This window comes from Leucopleurus acutus, assembly GCF_964270905.1.
Source record: "Leucopleurus acutus genome assembly, chromosome: 15".
NCBI lineage: Eukaryota > Metazoa > Chordata > Mammalia > Artiodactyla > Delphinidae > Leucopleurus > Leucopleurus acutus.
The window spans coordinates 75936207-75961128 of NC_139157.1; the positions used below are offsets into that span (position 1 = coordinate 75936207).

Sequence of the window (24922 nt, forward strand, 5' to 3'; positions counted from 1 at the left end):
GAATCACACTTTATGTGGCCTTTTCAGACTGCCTTTGTTCACTCAGCAATAAGTATTTAAAATTCTTCCATGTCCTTTTGTGGTTTGATAGCTCATTCATTTATCTTGTTGAATGATAATCCATCGTATGGATATACCAGGTTTTGTTTATCCATTCACCTATTGAAGGGTTTGTTGGTTGCTTCCAGTTTTGGTCAATTATAAATAAGGCTGCAGTAAACATGTGTGTGCAGGCTCTTGTGTAGACATAAATTTTCAACTCAGTTGGATAAATACTGAGTGTGATTGCTCCATCATATATTTATCAAGACTAAGTTGAGCTTTGTAAGAAACTTCCAAACTGACTTCCAAAGTGATGTGCAAAGTGAAATGTAAAGTCACATTTTACATTCTCACCAGCAGTGAATGAGAATTCCTGCTGCTCCACATCCTGGTCAGCACTTGGTACTGTCAGTGTTTTGGATTTTAGCCATTTTAATTGGTATGCAGTGGTATTTCATTGTTTTAACTTGCCACTCCCTAATGTCATATTTTGTTTTATCTTATCATGAAACCAACTTTTGATTTTATTGAGTTTCTCTGTTGTTTTCCTATTTTATTCTTTGCTTCTCTAACCTTTCATTTATCTTTCTCTATTTCATGTTTTATTTGCTTTTCTTTTCCTAGCTTTTTGAAGTGAAAGCTTCAGTGATTGATTTTGGATCATTTTACTTCCTAATACAAATGTTTAAAGCTCTAAATCTCCATATAAGCACTAATAGATTTTAACATGTTGAATTTTTGTTTTCATTCAGTTCAAAATATTTTCTAATTTACATCTTGATTTCTTCTTTGACTCATGACTATTTAGAAGTACATTGTCTAATTTCCAGTTGTTCGCCGATTTCTTTTTTGTTTATGACTACTTTTGATTCTTAAATTAGTTGTTTGGTTAGAGAACATACTTTGTATTATTTCAATCTTTTTAAATTCATAGAAATTTTTCTTATGGCCTAGAACATGGTCTGTTCTGGATGATGGGAGCATCTCCAGCCAAGATGGCTACAGACTCCTAAAATCCTTAGTTGGAGTTCTGTTAGCTTTTCTTGTATATTTCTTATTGTTTCTTACCTTGATCTATTTCTAGATCCATGAAATTATTTTTATTTTATTTTGTAGTTTTGTACTTCATTTGATGGGGGAATGGATTTTTTAGATTCTTCATGCCACCAGAGCCAGAAGTTGTCCCTTGGTGAAACTCGTTTCTATATGAGTAGACGGTATAAACTCAACCTTTGTTCTCTATGGAGAATAGTAAATCATAATAATAATCATAACCCCAAGATGTTTGGCTTTTTGGCACAATATTATTCTATAATAACAAATTCAACAGCTTACTTTGTCCTTTGCTTCTTCAGGGATACTCTGACTGAAAGTAAGTCTTCTACTCTATGTGTTCTCTTTAGGACTTATACAGTGGATCACAAATTAAATGTTAATTGCATTCGTGGATTTGGCTCCATCCACAGTTTGAGAAAAAAATCTTTTTTACGGAACTATGAGTTCTTAATTCCACAGGCTTGGCTCTTCTCAGCTGTGTAAGAGCCATTTTTTACAATAACATTTCCTAAAGATGCTGCAAGAAATGCTGCTCCAGTAAGGGCTCTGTTAAAACAAAAGTTTCATATTCAAGTATATTTGGAAAATGCTGCACAGTGTATTATATTCTTGGTATTTAAAAATTTGCGTTAGAATATTGAAGTCATTGAGAAGCCTGGGAATAATGAGACTTGTTTAACATTTCTTAATCATTACTTGTTACGATTAAGCAACCATCTGCAAGAATTTGACCATAGACACATCCCCTGGCATCATGGATCCTGGTGCACGTGACTGTCAAGACTGTATTTTCATTATTTAAAAGCCTGTGGTCAAACTCCTAGAGGAAAACATAGGCAGAACACTCTATGACATAAATCACAGCAAGATCCTTTTTGACCCATCTCCTAGAGGAATGGAAATAAAAACAAAAGGGACCTAATGAAACTTAAAAGCTTTTGCACAGCAAAGGAAAATATAAATAAGACAAAAAGACAGCCCTCAGAATGGAAGAAAATATTTGCAAATGAAGCAGTTGACAAAGGATTAATCTCCAAAATTTACAAACAGCTCATGCAGCTAAATATCAAAAAAACAAACAAACCAATCCAAAAATGGGCAGAAGACCTAAATAGACATTTCTCCAAAGAAGATATACAGATTGCCAACAAACACGTGAAAGAATGTTCAACATCATTAATCATTAGAGAAATGCAAATCAAAACTACAATGAGATATCCTCTCACACCAGTCAGAATGGCCATCATCAAAAAATCTACAAACAATAAATGATGGAGAGGGTGTGGAGAAAGGGAACCCTCTTGCACTATTGGTGGGAATGTAAACTGATATAGCCACTATGGAGAACGGTATGGAGGTTCCTTAAAAACTAAAAATAGAACTACCATATGACCCAGCAATCCCACTACTGGGCATATACCCTGAGAAAACCATAATTCAAAAAGAGTCATGTACCACAATGTTCATTGTAGCTCTGTTTACAATAGCCAGGACGTTGAAGCAACCTAAGTGTCCATCGACAGATGAATGGATAAAGAAGATGTGGCACATATATACAATGGAATATTACTCAGCCATAGAAAGAAATGAAATTGAGTTATTTGTCGTGAGGTGGATGGACCTAGAATCTGTCATACAGAGTGAAGTAAGTCAGAAAGAGAAAAAGAAATACCATATGCTAACACATACATATGGAATCTAAAAAAAAAAAAAAATGGTCATGAAGAACCTAGGGACAAGACAGGAATAAAGACACAGACCTACTAGGGAATGGACTTGAGGATATGGGGAGGGGGAACGGTAAGCTGGGACAAAGTGAGAGAGTGGCATGGACATATATACACTACCAAATGTAAAATAGATAGCTAGTGGGAAGCAGCCACATAGCACAGGGAGATCAGCTCGGTGCTTTGTGACCACCTAGATGGGTGGGATAGGGAGGGTGGGAAGGAGGGAGACACAAGAGGGAAGAGATATGGGAACATATGTATATGTATAACTGATCACTTCGTTATAAAGCAGAAACTAACACCATTGTAAAGCAATTATACTCCAATAAAGATGTTAAAAAAAAAAAAAGCCTGTGGCCTTTGTGAAAATGTTCTTCCTTGCCCCGTATTGCATTATTGATTTGTTTCACATTTAAAGGAAAACACTAAACAATTGCTTTTTTTAGGAAGAGGAAATGCGTATTAAAGATTCAGTTTAGCTTTGAATACCTTGATAGGATGCTGATAACTTTAAAGGCAAAACAGAATACAACATAGGATATCTTTGCTTTTCTCCCCTAAGACATCATTAGGCTTCATTAAATTATTGTAAAACTGTACAAAGTGAATTTTAGAGTTATGTTTCTAGTATTGAGTACTAATATTGAGGCAAAGTAATATTTTCAAGTAGAAAATTTAATATTAGCCACAAATAATTCCTACTTCTTCAACTCTCTGCAGATTCCAGTAGGAGATTCTTGAAAACAAATTTTTTTTTTGTCAAAATGACAGAGGTCAGGTTCACCTCTTTTTCTCTTTGGAAAAGTGGTGTTACATGAACAGCATTCTTTTCTGAATACAGTTCACTAGTATACCATGGTTTACACATGATGGAAGTTAAAATAAGGTTACAAAACGTTTTATGCACTTGAGATATATAGATTTAATTTCATTAACTCAATAGTGCTTATTCAGGGAGTTGTTTCAAAGTTTTATTTAAAATATGATTTGGGGTAAATATTTGCTGTGTCTTCACTGTAAATGACAAATTAATTTTTATGTGGTTTAACTTACTTGAAAAAGTCTCTTGAGGTAATATGTAGACTTTAGGATTACAAGACACACACACACACACTAATAGGGAGATTGAAATCGATTGTTAAAGTAATGGTTTGGGATTCCCAAACTAATACTAATCTATATAGCATCTTTGTTTGGATTGAAAAAAAGTGACCTTTCCCAAAAGTAATTTTATTTTCTGTGTCCAAGCCCTACACTTCTTTATTTTGTGAGTATATTTGGAGATTGACTGATTTCTTTAACGCTAATAGAGATATTTGTATTCGTTTTGTAGTTAGTTTTGATTACTTATTTTTTTTCTAGAAAATGTGTCATTCTTCCTAATTCTATTAAGTTTAGTAAGTTTTCTTTTTCTAACTTTTAAGACGAGCACTTAGCTCATTTATGGTTAGTCATTTTGTTTTCTAACATGTTGTATTCTAGGCGGTACATTTCTCCCTAAATACCTCCTGATTAACAGAATCCCATGGGTTTTATAACAAACTGCTTTTGTTGTAGGGCAGTTTCAAACATTTCCTAAATTTCAATTCATATTTAGTTTCTGATCTGTGAAATAAGTATTTATTTATTTTGTTACCAAATGTATAATTTCAATTCTCTTCTTGCTTTCTTTTTATGACAATATGATTATGAAATAAGGTTTATGTGCCAATTCTTAGCTATTCAAAACTTTTTATGGCAATTTAATAAATGCATCATATGTGCTTCCAAATAAATTGTATTCTATACTTATTGGCTGCAGTGTTCTATATGTGTACATTAGATCATGCTTCTTATTTTTGCAGTAAATCTTTTTATATATTTTGAGAAGGTTTTTTTTGTTCGTTTTTTTGTTTTGTTTTTGTTTTTTGGTCAGCTTAATTTATCAGCTTCTGAGGGGAGTATGTTAAAATCCCCCAGTCTGCCTACTAATTTTTCCACTTCTTATTCTTTTTTTTGCTTTATAAATGTTAAGACTTTGTACATAAGCTTAGGATTGTTAAATCCTTACATGAATTTATCCTTATATTATCCCATATGATTAAATAATTACCTCAAAAATGCTTTGGGGGGCATAGAGCCAGTTTGAGTAGATATTAATATTACTAAGCCATATTCTTGCTATTATTTTCAGTATTAGTAGTAGTTGCATTTTCTACTTAATGTGCACAGAGGTATACTGGTAAATGTTTAAAAACTGGCTCTCTGAAACAAAATCTCTAATTTGTAACATTTGCTTATTTCCCTGGTGTAAATATTCTGTGTGGCATAATGCAAGCAATCAACATGAAAGAACTGAAGCTGATGTGAAGACTTGTGCACAGCAGCTCTGGAGAGCTCTTGACAGACTTTGTAACCTGGCTCTAGTACATTACTGACAGTACATTTTCTTTCTTTTTTCTCCTTTCCTTCCTTGTATTGGATTGACCAGATTTTTAAAATTCTCTTCCTTTTCCTTTACTGGAATGGAAGTTATACCTTTTATGTTATTAACTCTGTGATTACCCTTGAATTTTTTGCCATGCAGATTGATTTAAAAACTAACCAATATCTCTTATCTTCTTGAATAATCTAAGGTATCTTAGGTTGCTTTAGTTCTGATCCCTTTTCCCTACTTTCATGTCATTCCTGTCTTGTATTTTGGTTCATGCTTTTTAAGCCTCTCCAAATTAGTCAAAATATCATTATTTAAGAATTTTAAGCTATGTTTTCCAGTGCCTCCTTGAGTTGTCATTATCATGTATATAGCAGCTGTTTTTAAACTGTGTTCTGTGGTTCCCATTGAGATCATAAAGGTGTCCTAGGGGCTGCTAATGTAGATGTGAGAGAGGCCAGATAGGCAGTATTCAAAGTTTCCACTTCAGTTCTAAACACCTGCCTCTTTTTGGCTGTTTTATTCCTAATACTCTTTTTTTCAACTGAGATATAAGGAAAATACAATAAAAATCATAAATGTTTGTATAGAGTTTGAACAAACGTATATACAGCCATGTAACCGCTACCCTGTAAAGGATAAAACCATCATTCAGCACCTGAAACACACACACATACACACACAGCTGAACTTTCTGCTTTCTTCAGGTGGGGGAACTATGTTGGTCAGGCACTGTCTCTAAGCAGAGCAGAATGCAGTCTTCCATAGCGTGTTTGGGAAGCATGACATTCAATAATTAACGTCACTGCAGTTCAGACATGTGAATGATTTACCATTACTGTAGGTGGATGAGACTTTCAGTGACTGGCTAGCACTCAGAATCATGTTCAGTGGAATGAGCCTCTTCCTGATGGGCTGCCTTTCAGAAGTGAAGGGCTTTTCTGTTTGGTTGCCTTGCCTAACCATGTTTACTGGAGTGAGTTGTCATTGGTTGATTAAGTACATTTAAAACTGGCTCTAGGGGTTAATTTTTATGATGACTAAAAGGCTGTCATTTATTTATTGAGGAAGTTAAAAATGAGTTCTGATTGCTCTTACTAGCAAGGCAAAAGAAGATCAGTTTTTTGGTTTGCTTTTTTCTACAATGTAGGACATTTTCTATTCATAGTTCTTTTTGGTACTTTCACAGCCAACTGGAGTAAAGCCCATCATGAATTGCTCAGCTCTTCCCCGGTGTAGCTGATTCTCCTTGAAGATGAGGTTTGTTTTCAGATCTCCTTTAAGATGAAGTTTGTTTGTGCAGGTATGATTTTTGGTTAGATAATTGATCAGCATGATTATATTATTCTGCTGTTGTCTTTGAGCTGTTTGTTGAATCACCTATCAGGACAGAAACTGCATACAAGCATTTAAGTTTATGGACAACAGATATTAAACAACTGTGAGAAAAACAAAAGTAACTACGGGATGGAAAGGCACTGTAGAAATAATCCAAGGTTTTTCTAGGTTGCCCAAGAAAGCAGATCCCAGTGACTCTCTGAGTTTACTTTAGGTAGCCAGGTTGGCTTTGTTTTTCATTTAGATATAGATGGATTCATTTTACGAGTAGTGTTAATTCAGATACAATAGGATAAGTTAGTAACAGCACAGATTTTCCCTGAGGAGCTAAAAGAAAATCCTGTGTTGTCCAATGATTTATATAAGGAATTTAAACTTACTTTTGTGCTATATTACTTATTACAATATTCAAATTATAGAACAGACTTTTTATGCCTACCTAGAGTTGCCTAACTACTCTGTGGTCTGTTCCACCAGTTATTATTTCTCTACAAAGAACTTCACAACTTTGGGATCTTTATAAATCTGAAGACCAACAGAAGATATTCGGGAGTCATCCACTTGGGGAAGCCTAACTAATAGCCTTGCAGAACAAAAAGCTGTGGTTCTCTGTGAACACTGAAGAGCATTGCTTTTCACACAAGATGAAGAATACAGGTGCTTCCTGAGAGAAGTGAACAACTTTTGTGAAGCTGTAAGTATATTGTTTTTAAGGTGTTGTTAAGACAGTCATATTTTCATCCCCAAAATATCTTATCCCCTTTTTCTGGTGCCCTAGACTTGTATTATCTACAAGAGATTCATTATTAGTAAAGTCAGTGTAACATACCTTAACTTAGTTTTTTTTTAAAATTAGGTGACCAGCAATCACTTGGAAGAGCTATTAAAGAGTTATGGTGGTAATTGGTTCTAGTATATTTTAAAAATAAGCAAGTTTATATTATTATAAGAGGAACATGGTAGGAAAAATCAGAAGTGTATAAACTTGTAAGGAAAAAGATACAAATAAAAGGATAATAAAAGTGTGCAAAGGAAAGTGTAACAATCAGTGGTTTCAGGTATTTAGGAGGATCTGGTTTTGGTGGTGTTGAATGTAAGCTCTGTCCTGTCCATTGCCATTATTTATTCTGAGGATCTTGAGTTAGCCATAGACTTTTGTGGGGTTTCCTGAAAATCTTCCACTATTAGGACTTAATTGGTATAACTTACCAATTCCAGTTAAAATGCTTTCTGTTATTCTAGCGGTTTCACAGTAATGAAGACAGTGAATATTTTTGAGCAGGGGGCAAATCCTTGTAGAATTCATGAATAACTGCTGGTAAAATGGCCCCCTTTTACTGAATAGAATGGTTAAAATGTTCTACATTGAGAATAGGGTAATCAGTCTTTTAGCTACAATCTGTGCTGTGGTTGTTTTAACAAGGGAGTATTTCAACCCTCCAGAAAATAAGCATACTATTATTTGTGCATATTCATCACCCAGAGGGAAGTCATTTTATAAAATTCAGTTAAAAATGCTCAAATGTTCTCTCAGAGCATGGTTCCAGTCTATGCCTTGCTTTTACACTTTTTCCCAGAATTATGTTACCTGTGGATGAGGCTATATTTTGTTATCCTTAATTTTATCCATCAGTGTTTTTAATGTTGTGGACATTTTCCCCTTACTGGGATGGATCGGATCATCTGGTGGAGAATTTTGACAAGTGTTCATTTCAAGTTTTATCGGATGCTGCCTCGTGATCATCCTGGCTTTGCCAGATCTTAGCCACGTGGCTCTTCCAATATGAGAGCTCCCTCTGTTTCTTTTCATAATTTAGAAAACAAATTCAGCGTACCTAGGATGGAGTATCTGAACCCCTCCATGGATTTGACAAGTTCCATGGGCGGTTTCCATGAAAGGACTTCAGGCAGAGCAAACTTTTTAGCAGAATGGTCGGCTAAAGCATCTCCTCTACGTGCTGTTTTCATTGTATTCTTCTTTTAGGATGGTGTTTTTGTTTGCTTCGTTTTTCATGAAGACACTTTTGTTCTGATTCTATTTATTCACAGCTGCTATCATTATTTTTAGTTACTTGACATGTCCTGGAGAGGGCCACCACTGAGTGACCCGAATAGATTTGACTTCTGGTAAAGAATGGATCTTACAAGATGGAATAGACTAACTGTTGTATGTGAACGTGGTATTTCTTCATTTAATTAAAAAAAATAAAGCCAGCCATCATAATTAGCACAACAAGAACAAGAACAGCAAACCAGGATTTGTTTAAAAATGTCCAAATGATATGTTCTTGTTATGGAAACTGATAGAATTCAGAAACCAATCAGGAGATCCTCCTGCATTGGGGAGGGTAAAGGAATTGCTGAAATGATCTTATACCAGTTCAGGTGGAACCATCATATTTAATGGGAATTAAAGTATGATATATGAACATTTCTTTTACTAATTTAAAGACTGTAATTGCTCTAAAATTAAATATGCCAAAGTTTAGGGAACTAATAATTTAGCCCAGAAGGTATGCAGAGAACAAATATAAACACATGTGTTTTGGAAGACTATATATATATATATATATATATATATATATATATATATATGTATATGTATATACACTTCATTGAAAGTGACATCCTAGTATGCTTAATATAAATTGTAGAAAGGTCCCCATTGTCTTCTTTTTGTCAAAAATCTCTAGAACATAAACAATAATGATATTCTCCTTATAATGAGCTCACAAATCCTCACAAAGATATATACAAGCATACACACATATACAGTGTTTTGATAATTCTGAGAAATGTTTCCTTATTTTGCTGTTAGTTGGGAAAAAATATTTTCTACTATTAATTCACATCTCATGCAGTTGTAAAGAATTTTTCATATCATGGAGAGATGTAGCATTCACCTGCAGTATTTAGCCCATGTATTTGCATGAATCTTTTCCCTCCTCAGTAATATTAATAAATGCACAGATCTCTCTAACAAACCCACTGTAAATCTGTTTTCTAACACTAGTAAATTTTATATTTTAAATTGTTAGTCTTAAACTAAGATGATTACATATATGTATGATAACATTGTACACTTTAAACTTGACACAGCTTGTTTTTTTTTGATATCCCATATTATTTACCCTTCTCCCCCAAACTAAAGGAAAATATAAACAACAACACATAAACAAAAGCTATGGCACTTTGTGGAAATAATACTATCCTCTTTTTCTTTATAGTTAGAATAATTATCATAATTTGTAATGCAGGGATTCTTCTATCTTACAGAAGAATATTTTCTTCTTATAGAAGAATATTTTCATGAATAATATATGAATAGTTCTAATTCTTTCACTGCAAAATAAGTCCTTCAGAAATCAGTAGCAATGATTACTTAGTGTCAAAATGTGTTAGTAAAAACAATATGGCCATATCATATAAGAAAATTTTTTAAGTTCTCAAACATCTAGCTCAAGGTTTCAGTATGTTTTACCCTCGAACCCTTGGTGTCATGGTGAAAACATGAAAAGATCTATAAGCAGGGCTGTGCTGACCCAGGTGGGTGTGGGTGAGGGTGACGTGGCAGTCCTCCACTGGGGAGGATAGTGTGAAAAGCACTAGTTCAAAAGGTTCAAGCTTTCAGCTAAAAACGTAATGCTGCAAGAGTGAAGTAGTGTTCGCAAAAGTTACAGAGCCTGGAAATTATTGCAGAAGCATCTGGAATTCATTAGAGGATCTTCAAATTTTCAGTAGCTTATGAGTTATGTGAAGGGAATTTAGGTAGAGGAGGGAGATGAATTTAAAAGGAATGGCTTTTCCTTTGCACAGTTAGAGTTAATTCATCATAAAACAGTGTTAAATTTACACAGCAAAATTTGGAGACCAAGATTTTTAAACTGTAAACTTAAAATCGTGATTTGTGTTAGTGAGTTCCAGAGTCCTCCCAAAAAAATTCAACAAGGGATTTATTATCCCGGATGAGTTCCTTTACTTGAAATTGCTTCTCAAATTATTTAGAATGCTACCAATTGCTTAGTGCAGCACAGGTTAGGTAATTTGGATTTTAACTCAGAGAACAAGGTGGAAAAAGGGCCCTATAGAGCATTGCTGGCATCTGAGAGGGCAGAACAGGGGCAGGAGATGGCAGCGCAGGGCAGTGTCAGGAAGAGAGAGTCCAGATAAGATGCCACCTCAGCAGAGCACTAGGTCAGACCTCAATGGAGTTTGAATTTTGTATTCAAGAAGTGTGCCCTTGGTGCTATTTCTTACTTGTTTCATAATCGGTAAAATAAAGTGGGGATAATAATTGTAGAAGACTTGTAGGGTTCTACTGTGAAGATAGAAGACAGAACAGTGTGAAGTATCACTTCTGGTATGGCTATTACCCAAAAGGAAGGCAGAAAGACTGAAATAGGACTGGAGGGCATTGGAGATACATTTCACTCACTTTGCAATTTTGTTTGAGTCTGACTCCCCAAAGAAGAAATATTCGGGAATTCTGTTTTCTAATATCAAATGCAATGGGGAAGGATGCACAATAATATGGAACTGATCTAGAAAAGTTTGTGGTGGACAGTCCCCCAACTTGAAGATAATTGGGAAAACAAAAGAAAAACAAGATCAAAAGTCAATTCAAAGAAATCAGAAAAACTGAGTGCTTTGGTGGAAAAAAAGCACCCCCCACTAAGACATTTGTATATTTCCACTTTGGAGGACTAATGTGACAAACTCAATAAGCTGTTGTACAGGATATCAGTCTCTTCAGAATCTCATATCCAGGCTTCTGGTGGCCTCTGTAGGAGTATTCCCAGGTGTCTTGGGTACATAACCCATTGCCTGCTTCCTGTGACCTGCCCTTGAATAAAATCACCACTTAGTAACCCATTATGGATGAAGTATATATTTTCCCCACAAAACAGTTTAATGTCGTTTACCAACTCTCATGCTCCTCCTCTGGGATCAAAGAAATATTTGATGTCACTATATCTGAGATAAGTATTATCACACATGGCAATGCCAAACCCTTCATAGATTTGGCATTAAGATATGCCCTAGTCCTTAATTTGTCCAGGTTAAAAAGTCAGTGTACTTAGAAACCAATTTAGAGCAATTCTCATTTTTTCCTCTATCCCACTGAAAAGTCCTCAGAGACACAATGGTAAACCTGCTATATGAAAAATTGACTGTTCAGCCTGTGATTCTCTTTTAATAAAAACTGTACAATGTTGAGCTAAAAAAAATATTCTTTGCTTCTACCCTAGAGGGAATGAGCTTAAGCTTAGGGACAAAGGATGGCAGGAAATGTTTAGAATACTTTTCCCAGATGGTAGGGTTTACTGGAAGCCGGGCACAAGTTTTCTTCCCTCTATATTGCTGTAAGTCTACATCATTTAGGTCAAGTCGGAAATTAATGAATTGCCCAGTGTCCATCCTTTAGCACAACTACATTAGCCTCTTCTTTTCTCATACACAAAAATCCTCTTGTAAAATGACAACTGATTTCCATTGCGGGTTTAGATATGTTTCATGTTATCACCAAAACTTTGTAAATAATACCTTTTATTCTTGGAATAAAATTTGTTTTAATCTCATAACTTTAGTGTTATGTTTGAAAATCATGAAGGGTCTGGAGCCCATTTTCTACATTTTTCTTTGGGAAGTGATATACCTCAATGATATTTGCATTTTGGGGGCTCTATTAAGATGCTTGGCTATAATGTTTGCAATGGCCAAAGTTTTCTTTTTTTAATTTCAAAAACAGTAAAATATGCAAATATAAGAATTCTGTTTCTTGAGAACACAAATATGTATCTTAAAGACATTAAAAAATTGCAAAAACAATCAGTGTGTTCAGTTAAATCATACTTGTAGTAAAACAATTGAAAATTATATTACTGTTTAGAAAGGCTGTACTACTAAAGCAGAAAATTGGAAAAAGCTACCATCGGTGGGGTTTGGGGAGGGACTCTGCACCATTCATTTTATATAGTTGACCTAAAAATAAATGAAGTCTTAGAATCATCTAGGAGATTATGGCACTAATAAATGTCTCTGTCTTCCTCTTGAGTAATCTACGGAATCTTAGGTTGCTGTAATTTTGATCAAAAACACAAAACTTGAATCCATTGCATTGCATACTTGTTTAAAATGAATAAGCTGGGACCTTCAAGATGGCGGAGGAGTAAGACATGGAGATCACCTTCCTCCCTACAAATACATCAAAAATACATCTACTTGTGGAACAACCCCTAAGAACACCTACTGAATGCTGACAGAAGACCTCAGACTTCCCAAAAGGAAAGAAACTCCCCACATACCTGGGTAGGGCAAAAGAAAAAAGAATAAACAGAGACAAAAGAATAGGGATGGGACCTGCACCAGTGGGAGGGAGCCGTGAAGGAGGAAAGGTTTCCACACACTAGGAAGCCCCTTCACTGGTGGAGATGGGGGGTGGGGGTAAGCTTCGGAGCCACAGAGAAGAGCGCAGCAACAGAGGTGCAGAGGGCAAAGTGGAGAGATTCCTGCACAGAGGATTGGTGCCGACCAGCACTGACTAGCCTGAGAGACTTGTCTGCTCACCCACCGGGGCGGGTGGGGGCTGGGAGCTGAGGCTAGGGCTTTGGAGGTCAGACCCCAGGGAGAGGACTGGGGTTGGCTGCGTGAACATAGCCTGAAGGGGGCTAGTGCGCCACAGCTAGCCAGGAGGGAGTCCGGGAAAAAGTCTGTACCTGCCTAAGAGACAAGAGAACATTGTTTTGGGGTGCGCGAGGAGAGGGGAGTCAGAGCACTGCCTAAACAAGCTCCAGAGATAGGCGCAAGCTACAGCTATCAGTGCGGACCACAGAGATAGGCATGAAACACTAAGGCTGCATCTGCAGCCACCAAGAAGCCTGTGTGCGAGCACAGGTCACTCTCTACACTGCCCCTCCTGGGAGCCTGTGCAGCCCGCCGCCACCAGGGTCCCGTGATCCAGGGACAAATTCTCCAGGAGAACACATGGCGCAACTCAGGCTGTTGCAAGGTCACACTGGCCTCTGCCGCCGCAGGCTCGCCCCACATTCCATCCTGCTCCCTCCCTGCAGCCTGAGTGAGCGAGAGCCCCCTAAGCAGCCGCTCCTTTAATCCCATCCTGTCTGAGTGAAGAACAGATGCAGGAGGGAAACCTACACACAGAGGCAGGGCCACATCCAAAGCTGAACCCCAGGAACTGTGCAGAAAAAAGAAGAGAAAGGAAAATTTTTCTGTGCAGCCTCAGAAACAGTGGATTAAATCTCCACAGTCAACTTGATCTACACTGCATCTCTGGAATACCTGAATAGAAAACGAATAATCCCTAAATTGAGGCAGTGGACTTTGGGAGCAACTGTAGACATGGGGTTTGCTGTATGTGACTAACTAGTTTCTGATTTATATGTTTATTTTAGTTTTTAGCACTTGTTATCATTGGTGGAATTGTTTATTGGTTTGGTTGCTCTCTACTTTTTTAAATTACTTTTTTATTTGAATATTATTTTTTAAGTTTTAATTTTAATAACTTTTATTTTATTTTATTTTATTCTTTTTCTTTTTCTTTTTCTCCTTTGCTACTGAGCTGTGTGGCTGACAGGGTCTTGGTGCACCAGCCGGGTGTCAGGCCTGAGCCTCAGAGGTGGGAGAGCCGAGTTCAGGACAGTGGACCACCAGAGACATTCTGGCCCCACAGATATCAATCAGTGAGAGCTCTCCCAGAGATCTCCATCCCAACGCTAAGACCTAGTTCCACTCAACGACCAGTAAGCTCCAGTGCTGGACATCCCATGCCAAACAGCTAGCAAGAAAAGAACACAACCACACCCATTAGCAGAGAGGCTGCCTAAAATTATAATAAGTTCACAGACACCCCAAAACACACCACTGGACTCAGTCCTGCCCACTAGAAAGACAAAAACCAGCCTCATCCACCAAAACACAGACACCAGTCCCCTCCACCAGGAGGCCTACACAACCCACTGAACCAAATTTACCCACTGGGGCAGACACCAAAAATAAAGGGAACAACAAATCTGCAGCCTGGGAAAGTGAGACCCCAAACACAGTAAGTTAAGCAAAATGAGAAGACAGAGAAATACACAGCAGATGAATGAGCAAGGTAAAAACCCACCAGACCAAACAAATGAAGAGGAAATAGGCAGACTACCTGAAAAAGAATTCATAATAATGATAATAAAGATGATCCAAAATCTTGAAAATAGAACGGAGAAAATACAAGAAACGTTTAACAAGGAACTAGAAGAACTAAAGAGCAAACAAATAGTGATGAACAACACAATAAATGAAATTAAAAATTCTCTAGAAGGAATCAATAGCAGAATAACTGGGGCAGAAGAATGGATAAGTGACCTGGAATATGAAATAGTGGAAATAACTACTGCAGAGCAGAATAAAGAAAAAAGAATGAGAAGAATTCAGGACAGTCTCACAGACCTCTGGGACAACATTAAAGGCACCAACATTTGAATTACAGGGGTCCCAGAAAAAGAAGAGAAAAAGAAAAGGACTGAGAAAATATTTGAAGAGATTATAGTTGAAAACTTCCCTAATATGGGAAAGGAAATAGTCAAGTCCAGGAAGTGCAGAGAGACCCATACAAGATAAATCCAAGGAGAAACACTCCAAGACACATATTAATCAATCTATCAAAAATTAAATACAAAGAAAAATACTAAAAGCAGCAAGGGAAAAGCAACAAATAACATACAAGGGACTCTCCATAAGGTTAACAGCTTATCTTTCAGCAGAAACTCTGCAAGCCAGAAGGGAGTGGTAGGACATATTTAAAGTGATGAAACAGAAAAACCTACAACCAAGATTACCCAGCAAGGATCTCATTCAGATTCGACGGAGGAACTAATACCTTTACAGACAAGCAAAAGCTAAGAGAATTCAACACCACCAAACCAGCTTTACAACAAATGCTAAAGGAACTTCTCTAGGCCGGAAACATAAGAGAAGGAAAAGAGCTACAATAACCAACCCAAAACAAATAAGAAAATGGGAATAGGAACATACATATCTATAACTACCTTAAATGAAAATGCATTAAATGCTCCAACCAAAAGACATAGACTGCCTGAATGGATACAAATACAAGACCCATATATATGCTGTCTACAAGAGACCCAATTCAGACCTAGGGACACATACACCCTGCAAGTGAGAGGATGGAAAAAGATATTCCATGCAAATAGAAATCCAAAGAAAACTGGAGTAGCAATTCTCATATCAGACAAAATGGACTTTAAAATAAAGACTATTACAAGAGACACAGAAGGACACTACAGGATGATCAAGGAGTCAATCGAAGAAAAAGATATAACAACTGTAAATATTTATGCACCCAACATAGGATTACCTCAATACATAATGCAAATGCTAACAGCCGTAAAAGGGGAAATTGACAGTAACACAATAATAGTAGGGGACATTAACACCCCACTTTCACCAATGGACATATCAACCAAAATGAAAATAAATAAGGAAACAGAAGCTTTAAATGATACATTACACAAGATGGACTTAATTGATACTTATCAGACATTTCATCCAAAAACAATAGAATCCACTTTCTTCTCAAGTACTCATGGAACATTATCCAGGATAGATCATATCTTGGATCACAAAACAAGCCTTGGTAAATTTAAGAAAATTGAACTCATATCAAGTATCTTTTCTGATGGCAACACTATGAGACTAGATATCAAATACAAGAAAAAAAATTGTAAGAAATAGAAACACATGGAGGCTAAAAGGTACACTACTAAATAACCAAGAGATCACTGAAGAAATCAAAGGTGAAATAAAAAAATACATAGAAACAAATGACAATAAAAACATGATGACTGAAAACCAATGGGATGCAGCAAAAGCAATTCTAAGAGGGAAGTTTATAGCAATACAATCCTAACTCAAGAAACAAGAAACATCTCAATTAAACAACTTAACCTTACACCTAAAGCAATTAGAGAAAGAAGAACAAAAAAACCCCAAAAGTTAGCAGAAGGAAAGAAATCATAAAGATCATATCAGAAATAAATGAAAACCCAAAGAATGAAAAATAGCAAAGATCAATAAAACTAAAAAGTGGTGCTTTGAGAAGATAAACAAAATTGATAAACCGTTAGCCAGACTTATCAAGAAAAAAAGGGAGAAGACTCAAATCAATAGAATTAGAAATGAAAAAGGAGAAATAACAACTGACACTGCAGAAATACAAAGGATAATGAGAGATTACTAAAAGCAACTATATGCAAATAAAATGGACAACCTGGAAGAAATGGACAAATTCATAGAAAAGCAGGACCTTCCAAGCCCGAACCAGGAAGAAATAGAAAATATGAACAGAACAATCAAGCACTGACACTGAAACTGTGATTAAAAATCTTCCAACAAACAAAAGCCCAGGACCAGATGGCTTCACAGGTGAATTCTATCAAACATTTAGGGAAGAGCTAACACCTGTCCTTCTCAAACTCTTCCAAAATATAGCAGAGGGAGGAACACTCCCAAATTCCTTCTACGAGGCCACCATCACCTTGATACCAAAACCAGACAAGGATGTCACAAAGAAAACTACAGGCCAATATCACTGATGAACATAGATGCAAAAATCCTCAACAGAATACTAGCAAACAGAATCCAACAGCACATTAAAAGGATCATACACCATGATCAAGTGGCGTTTATTCCAGGAATGCAAGGATTCTTCAGTATACACAAATCAATCAATGTGATACACCATATTAACAAACCGAAGGATAAAAACCATATGATAATCTCAATAGATGCAGAAAAAGCGTTCAACAAAATTCATCAGCCATTTATGATAAAAACTCTCCAGAAAGTAGGCATAGAGGGAACTTACCTCAACATAATAAAGGCCATATATGACAAACCCACAGCCAACATTGTTCTCAATGGTGAAAAACTGAAACCGTTTCCACTAAGATCAGGAACAAAGTTGCCTACTCTCACCATTATTATTCAACATAGTTTGGAAGTTTTAACCACAGCAATCAGAGAAGAAAAAGAAAGAAAAGGAATGCAAATCGGAAAAGAAGAATTAGAGCTGTCACTGTTTGCAGATGACATGATACTGTACATAGAGAGTCATAAAGATGTATGGTGTATGGACACCAAGGGGGTAAAGAGGCTGGGCTGTGGGGGGTGGTATGATTAATTGAGACTTTGGGATTGACATGTATACATTGATGTGTATAAAATGGATGACTAATAAGAACCTGTTGTATAAAAAATAAATTAATTAAATTAAAAAAAAAAACCTACCTAAGGAGACAAAAGAGCTGTATGCAGAAAACTATAAGACACTGATGAAAGAAAGTAAAGATGATACAAACAGTTGGAGAGATAGACCATGTTCTTGGATTGGAAGAATCAGCATTGTGAAAATGACTATACTACCCAAAGCAATCTACAGATTCAATGCAATCCCTATCAAACTACCAATGGCATTTTTCACAGAAGTAGAACAAAAAATGCCACAATTTGTATGGAAACAAAAAGACCTGAAGAGCCAAACAATCTTGAGAAAGAAAAACGGTGCTGGAGGAATCATGCTCCCTGACTTCAGACTATACTACAAAGCTACAGTAATCAAGACAGTATGGTACTGGCACAAAGACAGAAATATAGTTCAATGGACCAGGATAGAAAGCCCAGAGATAAACCCATGCACATATGGTCACCTTATCTTTGATAAAGGAGGCAAGAATACACAATGGAGAAAAGACAGCCTCTTCAATAAGTGGTGCTGGGAAAACTTGACAGCTACATGTAAAAGAATGAAATTAGAACACTCCCTAACACCATACAGAAAAATAAACTCAAAATGGATTAAAGACCTAAATGTAAGCACAGACACTATCAAACCCTTAGAGGAAAACATAGGTGGAACACTCTGTGACATAAATCACAGCAAGATCCTTTTTGACCCACCTCCTAGAGAAATGGAAATACAAACTAAAGTAAACTAATGGCAACTAATGAAACCTAAAAGCTTTTGCACAGCAAATAAAAAAATAAAGAAGAAGAAAAGACAGCCCTCAGAATGGAGAAAATATTTGTGATTGAAGCAAGGGACAAAGGATTAATCTCTAAAATATACAATCAGCTCATGCAGCTGAATATCAAAAGAAAAACAACCCAATCCAAAAATGGGCAGAAGAGGTAAATAGACATTTCTCCAAAGATGATATACAGATTGCCGGGAAACACATGAAAGAATGCTCAACATCACTAATCATTAGAGAAATGCAAATCAAAACTACAATGAGATATCACCTTCACCAGTCAGAATGGCCACCATCAGAAAATCTACAAACAATAAATGCTGGAGAGGGTGTGGAGAAAAGAGAACCCTCTTGTACTGTTGGTGGGAATGTAAATTGATACAGCCGCTATGGAGAACAGTATGGAGCTTCCTTAAAAATCTTAAACTAGAACTACTGTATGACTCAGGAATCCCACTACTGGGCATATACCCTGAGAAATCTATAATTCTAAAAGAGTTATGTGCCACAATGTTCATTGCACACTATTTTCAATAGCCAGGACATGGAAGCAACCTAAGTGTCCATCGACAGATGAATGGATAAAGAAGATGTGGCACATACATACAATGGAATATTACTCAGCCATAAAAAGAAATGAAACTAAGTTATTTGTAGTGAGGTGGATGGACCTAGAGACTGTCATACAGCGTGAAGTAAGTCAGAAAGAGGAAAACAAATACCACATGCTAACACACATATATGGAATGTAAAAAAAAAAATGTTTCTGAACAACCTAGGGACAGGACAGGAATAAAGTCACTGATATAGAGAATGGACTTGAGGACATGTGGAGGGGGTAGGGTAAGCTGGGAAGAAGTGAGAGAGTGACATTGACATATATACACTAACTAATATAAAAGAGATAGCTAATGGGAAGCAATGGCATAGCACAGGGAGATCAGCTCTGTGCTTTGTGACCACCTAGAGGAGTGGGATAGGGAGGGTGGGAGGAAGATGCAAGAGGGAAGGGATGTGGGGATATATGTATACGTATAGCTGATTCACTTTGTTATAAAGCAGAAACCAACACACCAATGTAAAGCAATTATAGTCCAATAAAGATGTTAACAAAAAAAAATTTTTTTTAATGAATCACTCTTTTTCAAGTTAAATGAGAATAAATTTGAGTTCCTTTGGAGCATGGAACTATCTTGTGCAATCTGGTAATCTCTGTTGTACTTATATCTGTACTTGTCATATATGTACTTGTGTACTTAGTGATTTGAGACTTTATGACACTTTTCACCATTACCCTTCTTAATTCAGAGAAATTAAACTAGTGGACTCTCTTTTTTCTTTCCTTTTCTTATCATTCCTTTAAATAGGTGAACTTATTTGTTTTATTATGTGTGGCAGAAAACTCATTCTTATTGAAACGTTGCTTGTACCGTAAAACTAAATGAATTCCCTTAAAGAATCCTAGAAATAGGCATTGACTGACAAATGGCAATGCAGAAAAGCCTTTAGATCATTTCTTATGGTGGGTATGTTTGCCAAGTAGCTTTCTAAAATGGTTGTACCAATTTACCCATCCACTGGTGGTATATGAGAGCTTCAGGTGTTCCAAATCCTCACCAATACTTTGCTTTGTCAGTGTTATCAGTCTTTAAAGTTTTAGCTAGCTTGGTGAATATGTGGGATATTTCCTTGTGATTTTAATTTTTTTTTAAGTTTTTTTTGATGTGGACCATTTTTAAAGTCTTTATTGAATTTGTTATAATATTGCTTCTCTTTTTTTATGTTTTGGTTTTTTGCCTCGAGGCACGTGGGATCTTAGCTCTTTGACCAGGGATCACACCCGCATTCCCTGCATTGGAAGGCGAAGTCCTAACCACTAGACCACCAGGGAATTATGCTTTGTGATTTTAATTTTCATTTCCCTGATGAGTAATGAGATGCCAATGCATAATATATTGGCTGTTTGGATATATTTTTTTGTGAACGTGTCTATTAAAGTCTTTTGCCCTGCACATCTGTAGCTTAGGAGAGGAAAAGGACACAAGGTATAATTTTAAGGAAATTTTGGGATTTCTTCTCAAAGGACCCTTTCTTTGCGTTATCCTGTGCCCCAAACCCTACCTGATCAGCCCCAAATCAGATTTCTGTTTCTTGTATTCAGTGATACCACCACTCTCTACTTGGGCTCTATCTTCCTGGGCCGTATTTGGAAATATTCTCAGGGAGATAGCCCAGGTGAATATGAACTCATATTATGTGCTTTCTATCTTTCAAAATTCATAGTCCCATATTGGTTGCCATCCACGGCCCGAAAGAGTTGTTATACATAGTTTTACACAGTTATAATGACAGTTAATGGGGAAGGATGAATCTGATACCGGTTCTTAACTGTCTCTGGAACCACTGCTCCTCAAGTATTTTTTATTGTTCTGTTTATTCTTATTTTATAATTTTTAGTTCTGTGTTCTTTGGTTTTTCTCTTAAAAGTTATCCTTGAGATTAAAACATTCATCCTTAACTTATTAACATTGAATACAAATTAGTATTTTTTCACTTTATGATAATACTTGGAACTTCAAACTTTAAAGTCCTTTTATTCTCCTCTCATCTTTTATGTTATAGTTGCCATGCATTTTAATTCTACATATATATTTGATTCTACAAGGCTTGTTATTGGTCTTTACATAGTAAATGATCTTTTATACCTACCTGCATATTTACACTTTCTAGTATTCTTTCTTTTTTTCCTGCAATTCTCTGTGATTTAAGATTATTTTCTTTCTACTGAAAAAATTCCTTTTGATGTTTCTTTAACTTCTTTCCGTTTCTTTCATTATTGATTACCTTATTTTTTTAACATCTTTATTGGCGTATAATTGCTTTACAATGGTGTGTTGGTTTCTGCTGTATAACAAAGTGAATCAGCTATACATATACATATATCCCCATATCTCCTCCCTCTTGCGTCTCCCTCCCACCCTCGTTATCCCACCCCTCTAGGTGGTCACAAAGTACCGAGCTGATCTCCCTGTGCTATGTGGCTGCTTCCCACTAGCTATTTTACCTTGGATTACCTTATTTTTTGAAGGTTAGTTTCACAAAGTGTAGCATTTTAGGTTGGCAGTGGGGGTTTGGGGGGTTTTTTTGGGTCTTTTTTGGCATGGTAGAGGTGTCATTCTATTGTCCACTAGCTTCTGTTTTTTTCTGTTGCTATCAGTATTGGTTTTGCTCTGATTTATTGTTATCTGGTAGCTTATAAGATTTTATCTTTTTTTTTTTTTAATTAGCATTTTTACTATGATGCATCTAAGTAGGATTTACTTTTGATTTATCTTGCTTAAGGTTCCTAACCCTTCTTGAATTTCTGGCCTGATTCCTTCTGTCCATTTTGAAGTACTCTGATCCACTGTCTCTTCAAATAATGCTTCTTCCTTCAAACTCTTTATCACTTCTGGAACTCCCAACTACATGTATGACCTTTTTCTGATGATCTTTTCACTATGTTTCATTTTTCCTTAATTCCCTTGTATATATTTTCCATTAATTACTTTCCGTGTTTCAGTCCAAATATTTTCTATTGACATGTCCTCAAGTTCACTAATTCCTTTTTTTACCTGTGTCTTACCAGCTGTGATAAATTGGATTGTCTGAATTCATTTATATTTATTATCTGGTCTTTCTCGTTGTCCTGTTCCTTGGTATTATTGGTAATTTTTAAATTGAATGTTCAACATTGTGCATTAAAATGTCTTGGTTGGGAGATCAACTCAATGCTTTGTGAAGACCTAGAGGGGTGGGATAGGGAGGGTGGGAGGGAGACTCAAGAGGGAGGGGATATGGAGACATGCGTATGCATATAGCTGATTCACTTTGTTGTACAGCAGAAACTAACACAACATTGTAAAACAATTATACTCCAAAAAAGTTGTGAAAAAAATAAATAAAAAACAAAATGTCCTGGTTGCCTCAGCACCTCCTGAGTAATATCAAGGAACTTTAGCAATCTGACTATCAGATTCTTGATTCCTAATTTTGCAAATAACAAAGTAACACAAATGTCAGAAAGCCTTTTTATATATTAATGCCTCTCCATTACATATTACATTATATGTACCTATTAATACATTATTATTCTATATTAAATTTATTTCTGTCACTGATGACACAAGTATTTTCCCCTTATTAAAAACCACCTTCTATTACATATCATTTATCACTCTTTTTATGAAAGTTAACTGTAGCCAAAAAAAAAAAAAGACCCAAACAAACAAAAATTTAAATTTGGGAAGAAGGAACTGATACTTCACTTATACCTCATACGTTTTACAAGCTTATCAGTTTACACTGCAGAACTCTTTTCCCCATTTCCTTTCTTTTTATGATTCTTTCACTGTCCCAGGGCTATCATATACAGATACAAAGAAGATTAACAATGTCCTTTTACCTTTCATATTCTTCAAAATCTTATAACATTGTGAGTTTGGGCTCCTTTCTATGTCTACTGTATTCAATGCATCAGAAAATTAGACTTTAAAATTACACTTTCTCTTTCTGGCTAGTGTCAGTCTTATGCTTGTTAGAAGAGAACATTCTTTTAAAGCCAGATTTCCCATGAAAAAAGGTTAGATTGACTTCACTGACAAACACATCCTGGTAACATGTATGCCTGAGGAAATCGTGTAAGAAACAGTTATGTCGGCCTGCTTAGAGTTAAAAAGAAACTGTATTTGATACACTTTCACATTAATATGAATACTAGGTATCTAACCCTCAAATGCTGTTTGCTAAAGGTGTTTTGCAGAAGGACTTGACGTCAAAAAGAACATCTAGAGAACAGCAACCCAGAGGGATGTATGCAAGGTAAGCAGGCCATCTCAGGCCTAAGGATTTGGGGTGTGATTATCTCAATTCAAAACATTCTAGGGGACTGTGTTCCCCTCTTCTAACTCTCCTCATCTTGGCTAGCACAGACCTAGGGTCAAAATCCTAACAAAGAATCTGCAAAATAATAGGCCTCCAGAACTGATTTCCTCCCTGCTGCGCTGAATTTCAATTATCTCACCACTACTGTAGGAGTGCAGTTTTCCAACTAACATTTCACTGAGAATGCCAGGGGACTACAGGGGAGAGAGGAGGATGGAGAGCCTTCTTGATCCTTTGTCACTTAAAGAAATGCACAGACAAAGATGAAAGTAGTTTGACGCCTATAATCCCTTGAGAAGACTGAGGACCTGGCTGTCAACTTAAATACCACTTGAGAGCGCACAAAACAAATGAAAGGAAGTCAAAAGGTACATCAGACAAAAACAAAGGTTGGCATTGAGAAAGGCCAGCCCACAAGACAGCAGAGATAAGATTTGAGACCTGAGAGCATCAGAGCAGATTTAAAATATCTGAATTTCCAGAATAATTGACTGTGAGGTTGTTATGGCTCCTTCTGTCTTTGCTGCCCTTTCCTGCTCTTTCTTTGGAAGGAAACATATAGTTCAAGCCCTACAGGAACTCTCTTAGGACATGGTAGTGGTTAAAATTATGAAATGTGAAGTCAGACAGACCAGAGTTCAATTCCCAGCTGCCACTTGCTAGACTCAATAAACTGGATCAATGGGCTCAACCATCCTGAATCTTAATTTCTTTATGGGTAACTTCCTACTCCACAGGACTACTATATCTGTTAGCAGTGGGCAGCACTAAGCCTTGTGGGTAATTCTATAGACATGTTAAAGAGATATTTGAAAGACCAACTTTGTGCTTTTGGGATGGATATTATGAAATATGGGCTGGCTGAGCTTGAGGAGCAATCTTTCTGACCGTGCCTGGGTTAGAAGACATCATTTTGCTGCATTACCATGGGTGTAGGAATGAGGGCAGCATTTTTGAATTTGTCACTATAACGAGATGCTAGGGTAAGCCCTGTATAAGCAGGAGAACCATTCCTATGCATTTTACAATACATGTTATCATGGGAACATGTATTAAACATGATAACAAAATTATCACCTTGAACAAAGATTTGTTGTTACCTGTTATGTTCAGGGCAATGGCTTAGGTACTGGGAATTCAACCATCTTCAAGGTCAGCCAAGAGATGGATACCTAATTAGCACTGAATTACACCATACCTCCCCCCTGCACATATACATAAAGAATTGTTGTTACTAAATTATGTTTAGGTGTGGTAACATCAGCTTTATTGACAGTGTTATAAAAAAGATCCCTAAGAAATGTGCTGAATTGTGAGAATGCTGTTGATTAAATCACAAAGAGTTCTCTTTACACAGCCTCAGGATA

General features: G+C 36.3%; 1 long non-coding RNA gene across 1 annotated transcript in view; it reads left to right on the forward strand.

Annotated features, from left to right (window-relative positions):
* The window catches only part of LOC309972442, a 197517-nt gene extending 174025 nt beyond the window's left edge, over positions 1 to 23492 (forward strand). The window contains exons 2-4 of the long non-coding RNA XR_014326802.1: positions 6431 to 6501; positions 7057 to 7273; positions 23423 to 23492. This is a non-coding gene — a long non-coding RNA (uncharacterized lncRNA). The remainder of the gene's footprint in view (positions 1 to 6430; positions 6502 to 7056; positions 7274 to 23422) is intronic.
* The last annotated feature ends 1430 nt before the right edge of the window (positions 23493 to 24922 follow it).